Genomic DNA, 12,252 nt, shown 5'->3' with positions numbered 1-12,252 from the left:
GACCTTCTCCTCTCTCTTGTTGGCCTCCTTCTCTTCCTCCTCTACTCCGAACTCCTCTTCTTCTTAGGCCTTCACCTCTTCCTCCTCTGATCTCAACCCCTCTTCCTCTTTGGCCTGCAGCTCTTCTCCTTCCGCACGCTCGAATGCCTTCATCCATTGTGATTGTTTGGCATCTTCACCAAACTATGCTTTTATAGGTGGGGTCACATCATTAGCAACAGGTGTCTTCAATTTTGAGTCGTTGTGTGTAGTGACTGACGCCAGGTGTGTTCCCTGTGTTCAAAGATTGGTGACTGTGGCAAGCATTTTGCATCACATGGGCTTTCATTTGAGAATATGAGCAGAGTTGTTTTGCAACATGTGTTTTAGCAAGGAAAAATGTGTTTAGATTTATGAGTACAGAGGGTTGTGTTTTGTGAATTGTGTCTTCATGTGACATGTGTTTATGGTACTGGAATATGGTGGCTACATTTAGTAAATGTGTTTAGACTACTGGTCATTTGGGTTACAGGATTGGCTTTTGTGTTTTAACATTTGAGAAAAACTGTAATAGCATGGACCTGACTTACCCAAAGGAGCTCAGATTTTAGTTGTTTTGCTTTCATTTCCAAAAGGAGCCAGTTGAAGCGAGTGAGCCATCGGATTAGTATGTCTCCCTGTGGAGGCATTATTGGTGTGTCCAATTTGGCACAGACCCTGTTTCATATCCAGAACATCCTTCAAGGATAACTTATCCAATCAGACTTGGAAAGACATGAGAATCTCTTAAGAAGAGCTTCACATGGCTAAAGAAAAGGACATTTGACATCTAATATGGAATTGCATGCACTGGAAAATGGAAGGAATAATGGAACGCTCTGCTACCAAGTATTCATACATTTTGCTATTTCAGTAGGTAACCTTTTGGACAATGATTTCTTCCACTATCCTTCAACCACAGTTTTACCATTTCATAATATTTGTATTAAGGTAGGAAGAACAGGAAGATGTTGTAAGAATAGACACTATTTCTAGATTATCATTTGCTTAATCAGTGAAGCCTTTTCTCACTTTTGGCGGTATGAGTGGTTTCACAGAGGTGATGCCTCTGGGACTACAAGTGTAAATGTTTGTGTAAATCTTCACATGCTCCTGGAACGCCTCATTTACAGTTCATAGCACCATTTAAATGTACTCCACTGCAGAGTTTTTCAAAAGTCCAAATTCACAGGTCAACTGCAGCGTCGCTGACCTTATGTGATGTGTTAAGGGGGAGATGGGGAAGTTAATGTCTTGGCACACAGTAGCTAACATGTTGTTTTTTTATGCACTTTATTTTTCAGCACTTATGTGGGGGTTTCCATTTAATCTTTGTCATAAATATATATTAGTTTTTAGAAACTGTTTTTCTGAATTATCACTGCCCAAGTGCTGTAATTATTTCAGTGATTTCAATGACTTAAGTGCTCTGTTCTCCCTGTTGTTGCCTAAAGACTCACTATTATTTAAAGCATATTTGGAGACATCGTTCTCTTTTTAAAAGTGGTAGTAGTTTATTCAAAGTTTATTTGGTAGCATGAGTAAGCTATTAATTTGTGTAACAATCAAATAAAAGTTGGAGCTCTAACCATATAAGTAGTGGGAGTATAACTACTATTATGGATGTTAATGTAAAAATGGTTTAATAGGTTATTATGGGTTGTTATGGTGATACTGCAAGCTATGTTTTAGTTGACATGATATATTCTACTGTAATCATAAAGGACATGTACTTAAATCTTGTGTCAATGTGTGCAGACATCTGTGCACTTGGATACAGTGTGTGTTTGCAGGTAGTTTGGCTTTATAGACTGAATTGCTGCCTCAAGGATCAAAGGCACTGTTTGAGGTTTACAGTAGCATATGAAGTACAGTATCTGTAAAGCAGACAAACAAGCAGCCTTCATTCCCGTATGTCTGCCTCAATACTTTATTTCACTCTTTTTCTGAGTTACACGCTGTTGTGACGAATAGAGGTCTGTGTTTAGGAATCTTACTACTCCTTTTAATTGATTCCCATTGCTATGTTGAATGCTATTGAAACCAGCAGGGACTCTGCAAGGATTTAGATGATTGCAGCGTAACACGCAATCATGCAAGCTCACCATTAACCCAAATCCCATTCCAAATCCAGACCAACCACCAGCACCAGTTTCAAGACCCCAATGTGTGTCATGCTAGGCACTCCAGCATGAACTCACAGTGACACTATTGTCAGTTGGTCTCATTGCTTTTAGAGAAATGAGACCAACTTTATACTTTCACCTACACCTTTGCACCATTTAACTAGCAGATGCAAAGATAATTAAAGAAAATACTCTTGCTTTGGCAGATTTGTCTTGTTTAGCTTTAAAAAAATATCCGTCCTAAGGTACAGTGCATTATTTATTTATGCATTATTTTGAGCCAACTCTAGGAAGTATTGATCAAAATTTTACCAGGTAAAACAACTTAGTGGCTCCAATGAGTTTTTTTTCCACTCCCTGGGACAGGAATATTACTCTCTAATTTATCCCTGTTTGGTTCTTAAGAAACTCTTGGAGTGTTAGCACATGAAGTTAGGTTCATAATTTATGATAGTTTCCACTATTATTGCAGAGACATCTGCCTTCACACACGATCTGCTCTCAACACTCTAAAAGCATTCCTCAAGACAGAAGAGCCTATCTCTGTCGCTCTCTCTGTGCTCTTTCCCCTGTCTTCCAATGATATAACTACATTTATGTTGGAAGATTGGAAGATCTCTAAGGTCACTCTATTCTTAGCGCTGTTTTGGACTGTTTGGTTTAGCTTTAGCTTTCTAAATTCCATGGTAATTGGGGGATCTCTTGGGATGGAGCCTCACAACATTAGCTCTGACTATAAATAACTGTAACTTAGAAACACACAGTGTACACTTGTACACGGACACAATTTTACCCAAATAAGAGATGTTTTACAGTAGATATATTGGTAATAGTATATTTATTTCAAGCAAATCAAATGTGTGCAATTTTGCTAACAATTTAAGGTGTGAGAAAAGTAAGCTCAGCATGCATATACAGTGTCACACATTGCACTGTTGCTATTGTGCACATTTGATTATGTTATTAATCTGAAAGAGTATAGATTTAATAACAGTACATAATGGCTGTATGCTGAGGTGGTAAAGATGTGGTAAAATACAAAAAGTGCATATTTGTTTTTCATATAAAAATACTTTGGTTTGGAGGCAGTTACAATGCATTAGTGGTGGTGTAATCAGCCTTGTTGCAGAATGTGAACTGGCGTTGTGCTTCGCTGTCGGGGGAATACTCTGATCCCAGCTAATGCAGGAACAGCTGTTAGGGATCACAGTCTTAACTACTCACCATATCTGCTCATGTATCAGAAAAAGCAGAGCTTTGCTTATAAAAACATGCCCTATCTTAGTAGCTTTGTAGGAGAAAGAGGTTTAAAACGAGCAGGTTTTAGTTCCTGAGTCAAAACAGTGGACAGTTTACATAACCTCTAATTAAGTTCACATTTATAATTTGAAGCATGAATGCATGAAGAAAAGATACCAGCTGTTTTTAGTGTTATAAATATGTCAGTTTTGGACCTTGTAATTTTTTTTCAATAGCTGTTGACCAATTTCCATGTATTTTACGAGAACATGAGCCCTGTTATCTCTCATGCAATGTCATACTCTCATCTCCTGTTTTGCTACTTGTGGCAAAGAGCACTCTCAAGCCACATTTTCCAATATTTAAGCTGAGATTTGCAAAAACCATAGTAGATGATTCATATAATTTCATTACTGTTCAGTGACCTCTTGTTCCCTAAAGATGGTGACCTTGCTGTGAATTTTGTGGGATGTCCACTCCTGGAATGATTATGGGATTTTATAATCATAACCGAATGCTCCAGATGAGCAGACTCCCAAAACGTCCACTTTTTGGGTCAGGTTAGTTAACCAAGATTAAGTTAGCATAGTCAGTTTCAAGTTTGTCACACTGTGAGACAAAAATGACCAACATTACCCGCATGACATTACCTAACTACATTGGTTAGTTACGTTGAAACCAAGCACACCATTGTTTTTCTTGTGACATTACCAATAAGTTTGATGTGTCACATTGCCCTCTTCCTATTGAAAAAACAAAGGTTGTATCCAAGATGGCCGACTTCTAAATGGCCACCATGGTCACCACCCATCTTGAGGAGTTTGCCCCCTCACATATACTAATGTGCCACAAACAGGACTTTAATATCACCAACCATTCCCATGTTATTACGTTGTATCCATATAAATGGCCCACCCTGTAGACTTTTTTTTTTTTTTTTTAATTATAGGATAAAACTTGCAGTCTCTGATGGGACAAGTGCACCAAAATGTCTCTCAAAGCATAACAAAGTAACTGTTATTGTATCATATTGATGAAACGTTTCACAGTATACACAGTAGGTTTCTCTGACAACACAATGGGTGGTAAAAGGTAATTTTTTTAACAATACTTTGATCATGTGTTTTTTCTTTTTGATGCTTTTTTTCTCACCACAGCCAATTCGTGGTAGGTAAAATAGCTGTGTGGTCATGAAGTAACATTGCTTGTAACATTCACGGTACAGTTGTTGCTTAAGTAAATTGTTTATGGGCAAAAAATGCTGAGAAAAAACAACAAACTCTAAAATGCTCAATGGTAAATTCCATGCCATTTTCAAAGAACAAGTCAAAGTCTGACCACTAGATTGTTTTCAGCTTTCAATATCCCTCTCTTGTGACTTGCTTTGATTCCTTTTCTTTTGATTCCTTTTCTTTTTTCCCTTATTGATATATATTAAAAAAAAAATTATTTTTATGACTAGGAATGAACTTAGAAAATCTACCTGCATTATGTTGTTCTCTCTTTGGCCACCTAGGCCAATGTAGTTAGGTAATGTCATGCGGGTAATGTTGGTCATTTTTGTCTCACAGTGTGACAAACTTGAAACTGACTATGCTAACTTAATCTTGGTTAACTAACCTGACCCAAAAAGTGGACGTTTTGGGAGTCTGCTCATCTGGAGCATTCGGTTATGATTATAAAATCCCATAATCATTCCAGGAGTGGACATCCCACAAAATTCACAGCAAGGCCAAGGACCGTGCAGTGCAAGAGCTGCACATCAGAGTTTACAGGCCTAAATTCGTGTTGTAAAATTTTAAAGTTCATTAAATTAGAAAAAGACACAGGACCTGAGCACCTTGTAGTCACTGAGTCAACCATATATACCAGAATACAAGTATTCTAGAGTTGAGCAGATAAAGCTTGGCCTAAACTGGGTCTGCACAACAGGACAATGAAGGGAGCAGCAAATCTAAAACAGAATAACTGAAAAAGAAAAGAATCAAGGTGTTACAATGACCCAGTCAAAGTACACATATCAGCCTAATTAAAATGTTGTGTTGGGGCCTTGAGAGAGCTTTGCATGAATAAATGCACGCAAACCTCAATGAGCTAAAGCAACATTATACTGAAAAGTGCACCAAAATTCCTCCACAAGGATGTTGGAGACTAATTTAGGCATACAGAATACTATTACTTTAAGTTATTGCTGTTAAAAGTGGTTCAGCTAAAAGCTAAAACCCATTAAATTATGGGGTGTACTCGTTTTTTCACAGGACTGTATAGTAAACTTAACTAGAAAATTTAAACCTTTATATAAAGAGATTTGATTTTTTTTAAACAGTTTTTAATGAGAAAAATTGACTAACAATCACTGTTAGTAAAACTGTTTTATTTAAACACTTCTTTTACAACTTCATGCTCTTGAGATGTGATTATATATTTAATTTATATAACTTTAACACAATATAAGAACCATATAAGCCATTGCTGTGTCTTAGTTTGTAGATTTATTTCAGAGATATCATGACTTGATGGAAACTTTAGCATTAGAATGAGACTGTCCAAATAAATTATGATGATAATTACTACCAGCAGTCATGTGTTATCAGTGGAGCACCCTAATTAAATAATTATCTGAATTAAGATGTCAGATAACTGTGTGTACTCTAGAAAATTGCTGTCACGACCATTTTAAGAACTACAGTTGCTTTCCTCTTTGACACAAAATGCTTCCACATGATGTTTCATTATTAATCAGAACCTCTGCTTTACTCTAGCTGTCCTCTTTTCCTCACCTCATGGCCATTACCATGGTTCTTTACCATGTATCTGGATGGTTGTGTAGGTTGCTTTACAATAATAATAAAGTGCTAATACCCTTACACAGCCTGCTTTTAAAACAGGATAAATGTGATAATAAAATGCCACGGCTGATTTAGGTAAAGTGCTTTATATGTTAGCCTCATTATAAAATGTATGTGAGGGGTTTCAAACAGCAGGGTGCAGTGATAATAACACATGAGGTTCAAATACACCACGCATATTAACTTTATGAAAACAATCACATGCTTAGAGCTTCCCTTAAACAGTGCACGTAATAGACCTGGCAAGAATCAGGGTTGGTGTACTGGTGCCTTGGTGGGATAGACCTCTTACAGTGTTCTTTTTATAGGGCTCGTTCACCAGGGTTCGCCCGACTCTTATCTGTAACCTATACAGTGTTGTGTGTTTCCCCTCTTGGTTGACTGGAATTAGGTGGACTGATAACTGTTTTTAACATTTAACTTGCAATACAGGGCAAAGTTATTTGGATAGTGTGTTCCTGAGACTTGGCCCATAGACAGTGTCATACAATCACGCAATACTGGTCTTGTCATTAATCTCTACCTGTATATTAATCAGTATTTTTACTGGACAGTTATACAAAAGACTTGAGCCAACCCTCATTTCCTTACATTTTGCTGTAAAAATGGGAAACATGTGCAAGGGATTTTTTGAAACATGTATAAACACGTATAGAAATATAGCATAAAAAGGCAAAAACCAAGCTTGTGAAATTCATACCCACAATCCTGAGAGACAAGTTGGAGTACACAGGTGTTGGCAATCACCTCACCACATGGATCCTAGACTATCTTACCAACTGCCCTCAGTATATGAGGATCCAGAGCTGTGTGTCTGACCGGGTCATCTGCAGTACAGGCCCCACATAGGGAACAGACCTGGCTCCATTTCTATTCACCATAAACACCACAGATTTCTCCTGTAAATCTGCTAACTGCTTCCAAAGTTCTCTGACAACTCAGCAATTGTTGGCCTCATCGCCAATGGGGATGCCAGGGTTAGGGTTAGTCAGAGAACTGACTGAGGACTTCGTCGGGTGGTGCCTGCAGAATCACCTCCAGATCAACAGTGGGAAAACCAAGGAGCTGGTGGTGGACTTTGAAACATCCTCCACCTATACCGGTGAACGTCCAGGGAATGGACATTGAGATAGTGGACTCATTTAAGTACCTGGGTGTTCACCTGATCAATAACCTGGACTGGACTAACAATACAAAACAGTATCTGCACTGGGGACAGGAAGAAGCTGAACAGGCTGATCAAGAAGGCCAGCTCTGTTCTGGGACGCCCTCTTAACAAAGTGGAGTTAGTCAGTGACAGGAAAATGATGGATAAGCTGTCATCACTGTTAGATAACACCTTCCACCTCATGCAGGTCACCCTGCAGCACTGTGCAGCTCCTTCAGTGACAGGCTGCTGCACCCAAAATGTGAGAAGGAGTGATTTCAGCTGCTGTCAGACTCAACAATGTACAACAGCAGTAATGTACACATGTGAAAACACACCACATGTGTGCACACTGGGGTCTGTACATAGTTTAGGTTGCAATATTTAATACCTGCTGCTCTTAACATCCAACCACTGCACTGTGAAATATTCCATTCTGCTGGTACTAACATTCTGTACTATTGTATCATATATACACACACATGCTTACACATATATGTAGATATAATTATATCTAAATTATCTAGATGATATTTCTTCTAGTTTGTATAGTGTATACTATTTTTTGCATATTATTGTTTTTCTTAGGTATTCTTTATTCCTTATTTCTTCTTTATTCCTGCCCTGTCTACTTTGCCTTATCTTATCTTATCTTATCTTATCTTATCTTATCTTATCTTATTCTAATGAGCTTGAAAGGACTTGGATCAACTCTCAGGTCCTCTGTCAGATGTTGGCATGATTTTTGACCAAATTTCTGGGGTTCATCTTCTTTAAATATATTTTAAAGTGCACTGTAATTTTATTGCTTAAGTAAATTCTTCATTGAAAAAAAAAAAACTAAAACAAGCAAACAAACAAACTCTAAAATGTTCAAGGGCAAATTCCATGACATATTCAAAGACCAAGTCATAGCCTGACCATGGGGCTTTTTGAATTTTTTAAATAACCCTCTCTCATGACTTGCTGTGATATCTTTTCTTTCACCCCTACTTACTGAGCATAATAAAAATATTTCTGTTTATGACTAGGGGTGAAATTTAAAAAAATACTTACGTTATGTTGTTCTCACACCATGCTGAGACATGCCAGGTTTTTGGCTAACAGTTCTTTGGACTGGACTGAAAAGGAGTGAAAAACAGCCAAAGAAGAGAGACCTATAGAGAGCATGGATGGCAAGTAGTAATAGTAAATAGTTTAGGACAGGACAGAGATGACAGATGGTTTGAAAGAGAAGTGAAAGAAGCCATCTATGTCCACTGTGAATGGCCATCTTTGATGGCAGACAGTCATAAGCCATCTATAATCAAGTTTTGAAACCCCTCGCAGACGCCTTAATGCCCACTCACATCCTGGGCCATTTGACCTCAGTAAATCACATGATAGGTGGGGCTAGGTTTCACAATAGCTTCACCTGAAACCTTGGCTGACTGTGACCTACACCCATTTTCACACCTTGGCTCGTGTGATTAGGTAGAGGATCAATAGGGGGCCCATGACCCTCTTGGGGACACTCCCATAGGGACTCTCCACCAGTAGCTCTTAAAACTGAAGAAGCTTCGCAGATGAGAGGTGAAATGTCTTAAAGAAGTCCAGACGGTTTTCTTTCCAAGCTCCTTAGACCACAATGACCTGGATGACTGAAAACCTTCACAGACAATAGTAAATGTTGTTTCAAGACCTTGAAAAGAATGGACTTCTTTAAGTGTTTGAAGATGTTTTAATTCTCATCAAAGAAGCTTCTTCAGTTCTAGCAGAAGTTCTAGGAGAAGAAATGAAAGACGTACTTTGACCTGGATGAGTGAGAACCTACACAGACAGTAGTTGTAGTTGCTAAAATGATACTGTTGTATGTAATGGATTATATGCCAAACAAAACTACAGAATGTTTGTTAGCTCATTACCACAAGTAGGGTATAAATATTTGATTGTAGCTACAGTATCATTAAAACCCATCTTTACTGCAGATTTGCTTTACTGCAGAACATTAACTATACTCTACAGTAAATTAAATATATTTACTGCAGAGTTGTTACTGTAAAATGTGACATAAATTGGTTCATCTTCTGCCAATGCAGTGTTCACTGTTTTTTAATTAAAATACTAAATGTAAGTGTGTGCAATCATTAAAAAAGAGAAAAGTCAAATCCTCTAAATAAAAAATAAGAATAGTAAGTGAATCACATGTGTGGAGCACATGAGTTATAGTTTGATTTGGAGACAGCTGGAGAGGCCAGCAAGGGAGGCAGTAAAATGAGGACACCTTCAGCTGCCCACAAGACTCACAGGCACCAATCAAGACTCGCAGGCACTAATCAACTCTCTGTCACTTTTGTATTAGCCTTGGTAATTAGTGAAAATAATAAGCAGACAAAAAGGGCTTATGATCAGAATTAGTCTCCCTTGAGTGAAGGGCCAAATCAAATTCCTTCTGTAGCAGAGCTTGTTTTGGATCCATCTGAAGTCCTCCTTAATCTTCTCATAGCTACCGGCTTTAGTGGGGCCATAACCAAAACACTGAGTCACTCAACTGTTCATTGGCTTCTGAGAGGAATGTCTGTGTCATGTGTTATGACAGAAGTTAATGAGAGTCAGTATTTTGTGTTTTAATTTCATAACCCTCATTACAAAAGGCTCACAAGTTCATGGATCCACGAATGCTTGCACACATGCGCACTCACAAACACACAACTAGGAGTTTACATGCAAGAATTTCTCAAAACACGGAGGGAAACAAATATATTTTTATCGAGTTTACATCTATTGCTTTCAGCACTAAACACAACCTCTGTGGTATCGACACATTTGTTTGCAAGCTAGTCATCCCTCGTGGATATTTGTCTAACCAGACCATCTGTTCAGAGTGATGCAAGTGAACCTGTGTGTGCATGTCTGTGCGTGTGAGGCTTGTCTATTTTCATGTGACATATCCATGTGGTTTCATTTTTGACAAGTAAAGCACTGCTGTCTGTGGGTTTATGATAACAGTGCCTCTTTCATTCCCTCTTTGTCTGAGGATGGATGTCTTTTTAATGTTGGAGGTGTGAGAAGCACAGCAGAGCTGGAGAACAGGAGCTGATATTGGATGTAGAACAAACACATTGCCCTATGAATTCCTGATGGAGTGAACTTGCCAGGAAGTTTCTCTGTCTGCCTCAAGCCTGACGTGCCTTGGGTTTGCTACGTGTTTAGGTGATAAACCATTTTATGGCACTGAACTGGCTTTTCCTCTATTCCTGTTATTCATATTCACATCTACTTCTTTTTATTTTTTGACTTTGACCTTGCAATGAATGCTAATGGTTATTGCCTGAACCTTTTCTAGCAAGGTTAGAGGTCAGTGTTTCTTAGTGTTTCATTTAAGTCCACCATCACCTGAGAAGTTGAGACTTGCCATGAGGGGAGGAGCGCTGGATCAACATGAGTTATTCGTGTGGAAAGCAGGTGTTGTCTAGGAGAAGAAAGCCTGGTGCGTGTTGTGTTTGTAGATGTGTGTTTGTGTACCCTACAAAGACCCATGTGAGGTTGCACGCATGCAAAAGGCCAGGCAATCGGCCAGAGGAAATAACTTTTGTGAACAGTTATGTTCTGAAGTGGCCTGGTGTATAACCAAAGGTGTGTTGCTGTTGTCTGTGTGAACAAAACAAAACTGAGAAACCTACAAGGGTGACATATGTTTCTGTTTACTTGTGACATCTGTTGTACGAAATCAGTTGTAAAAAACGCAGTTGAAACATTTTCTAAGCCGCCATTCTGCTTAGTAACAAAGCATCCATACTGAAAACAATTAATGTTTTTTAGCAAAACAAACAAATGAACTTTTCAGATGCTGCTTTCTTCCAAGTTTTCATACAAACTGCACCTAATACTCAGATAAAGTCAAGTTTTTTAAAGTATTTATTTATGCAAGTTTCACATTTTTTTTACACATTCACAAACAGCGGGACAGAGGAACACAGACAATAAAGACAACAAAAAGAAAGTCAAAACCAAAAAGCAGGAAAAAAACAAACAAACAAACATCTTGATGCATTCTCAATCATCCAGGAAAGTAAATCTCCAAAAGTTGGTTCTGTTCATCTGGACGTAGCGTTTTGTGGGAGAGATACTACTTCTTCTAGTGTAGCGTCAGCTACCGATGCGTACGAGACTGAGTGCCCTCTGTAAACTGACATTGCAGTGGCCTTACTAAAAGAAAGTGTCTCTGAGTATAAAATAAAATGGGGGGCTACTATTTTCATGTCTCTGTCTTTAACATAGTGCCACACTCTCCCCCACAAAATTAAATGTCTCCTGACATTTCTGTGTGCATCATCCATTCAACCATAGCTTTAACACACTCCCACAGCCCATGGTCTCCAGAAGCCATTACAGTCAATAACTTGAGCAGTAGTCACTGTACAGTTTCTCTGAACCAAAGTTGGCTGACCTAAAGTGTCATAGCTCAGTACAGTTGGTTGCTGTCTTTGTCTTTGAGGTTGTTGCCACACAGAGTCAGTCTCACCACCAGTTGCAGCTAGAATGTCAGTCATAGCATCACCACTCAGTGGCCTGTCAATGTCAGGGTCAGGGCCTTGGATCTGCCCAGGCACAGTCTCTTCACTTTGTAGTGGCAAATCCTCTTCGCTCTGTAGTGGCACATCCTATTCTTGACAGTGGAGACTCAGATGAGGCTGGAAGGACTCTGCCAAAGGGTTAAGCGGAGTCTGCCTCTGTCGTCTCCCTGGAAGCGGCCTAAGGTACCACTGGTAGGTGCCACTGTCGTCATCATCTGATGTGTCACCATTCCCTGGCTGCAGCTGTCTATGCGGAGGTCTGAACTTTTTCCTTGTCACAGTTGGAGAGTCTTTTTGGGGCTGAACAGTCTGTGTTG

Source organism: Perissodus microlepis, chromosome 1 (genome assembly GCF_051167445.1).
Source record: "Perissodus microlepis isolate ML-2025 ecotype Zambia chromosome 1, ASM5116744v1, whole genome shotgun sequence".
Lineage (NCBI taxonomy): Eukaryota > Metazoa > Chordata > Actinopteri > Cichliformes > Cichlidae > Perissodus > Perissodus microlepis.
Note: the sequence above shows the minus strand (reverse complement) of the source record.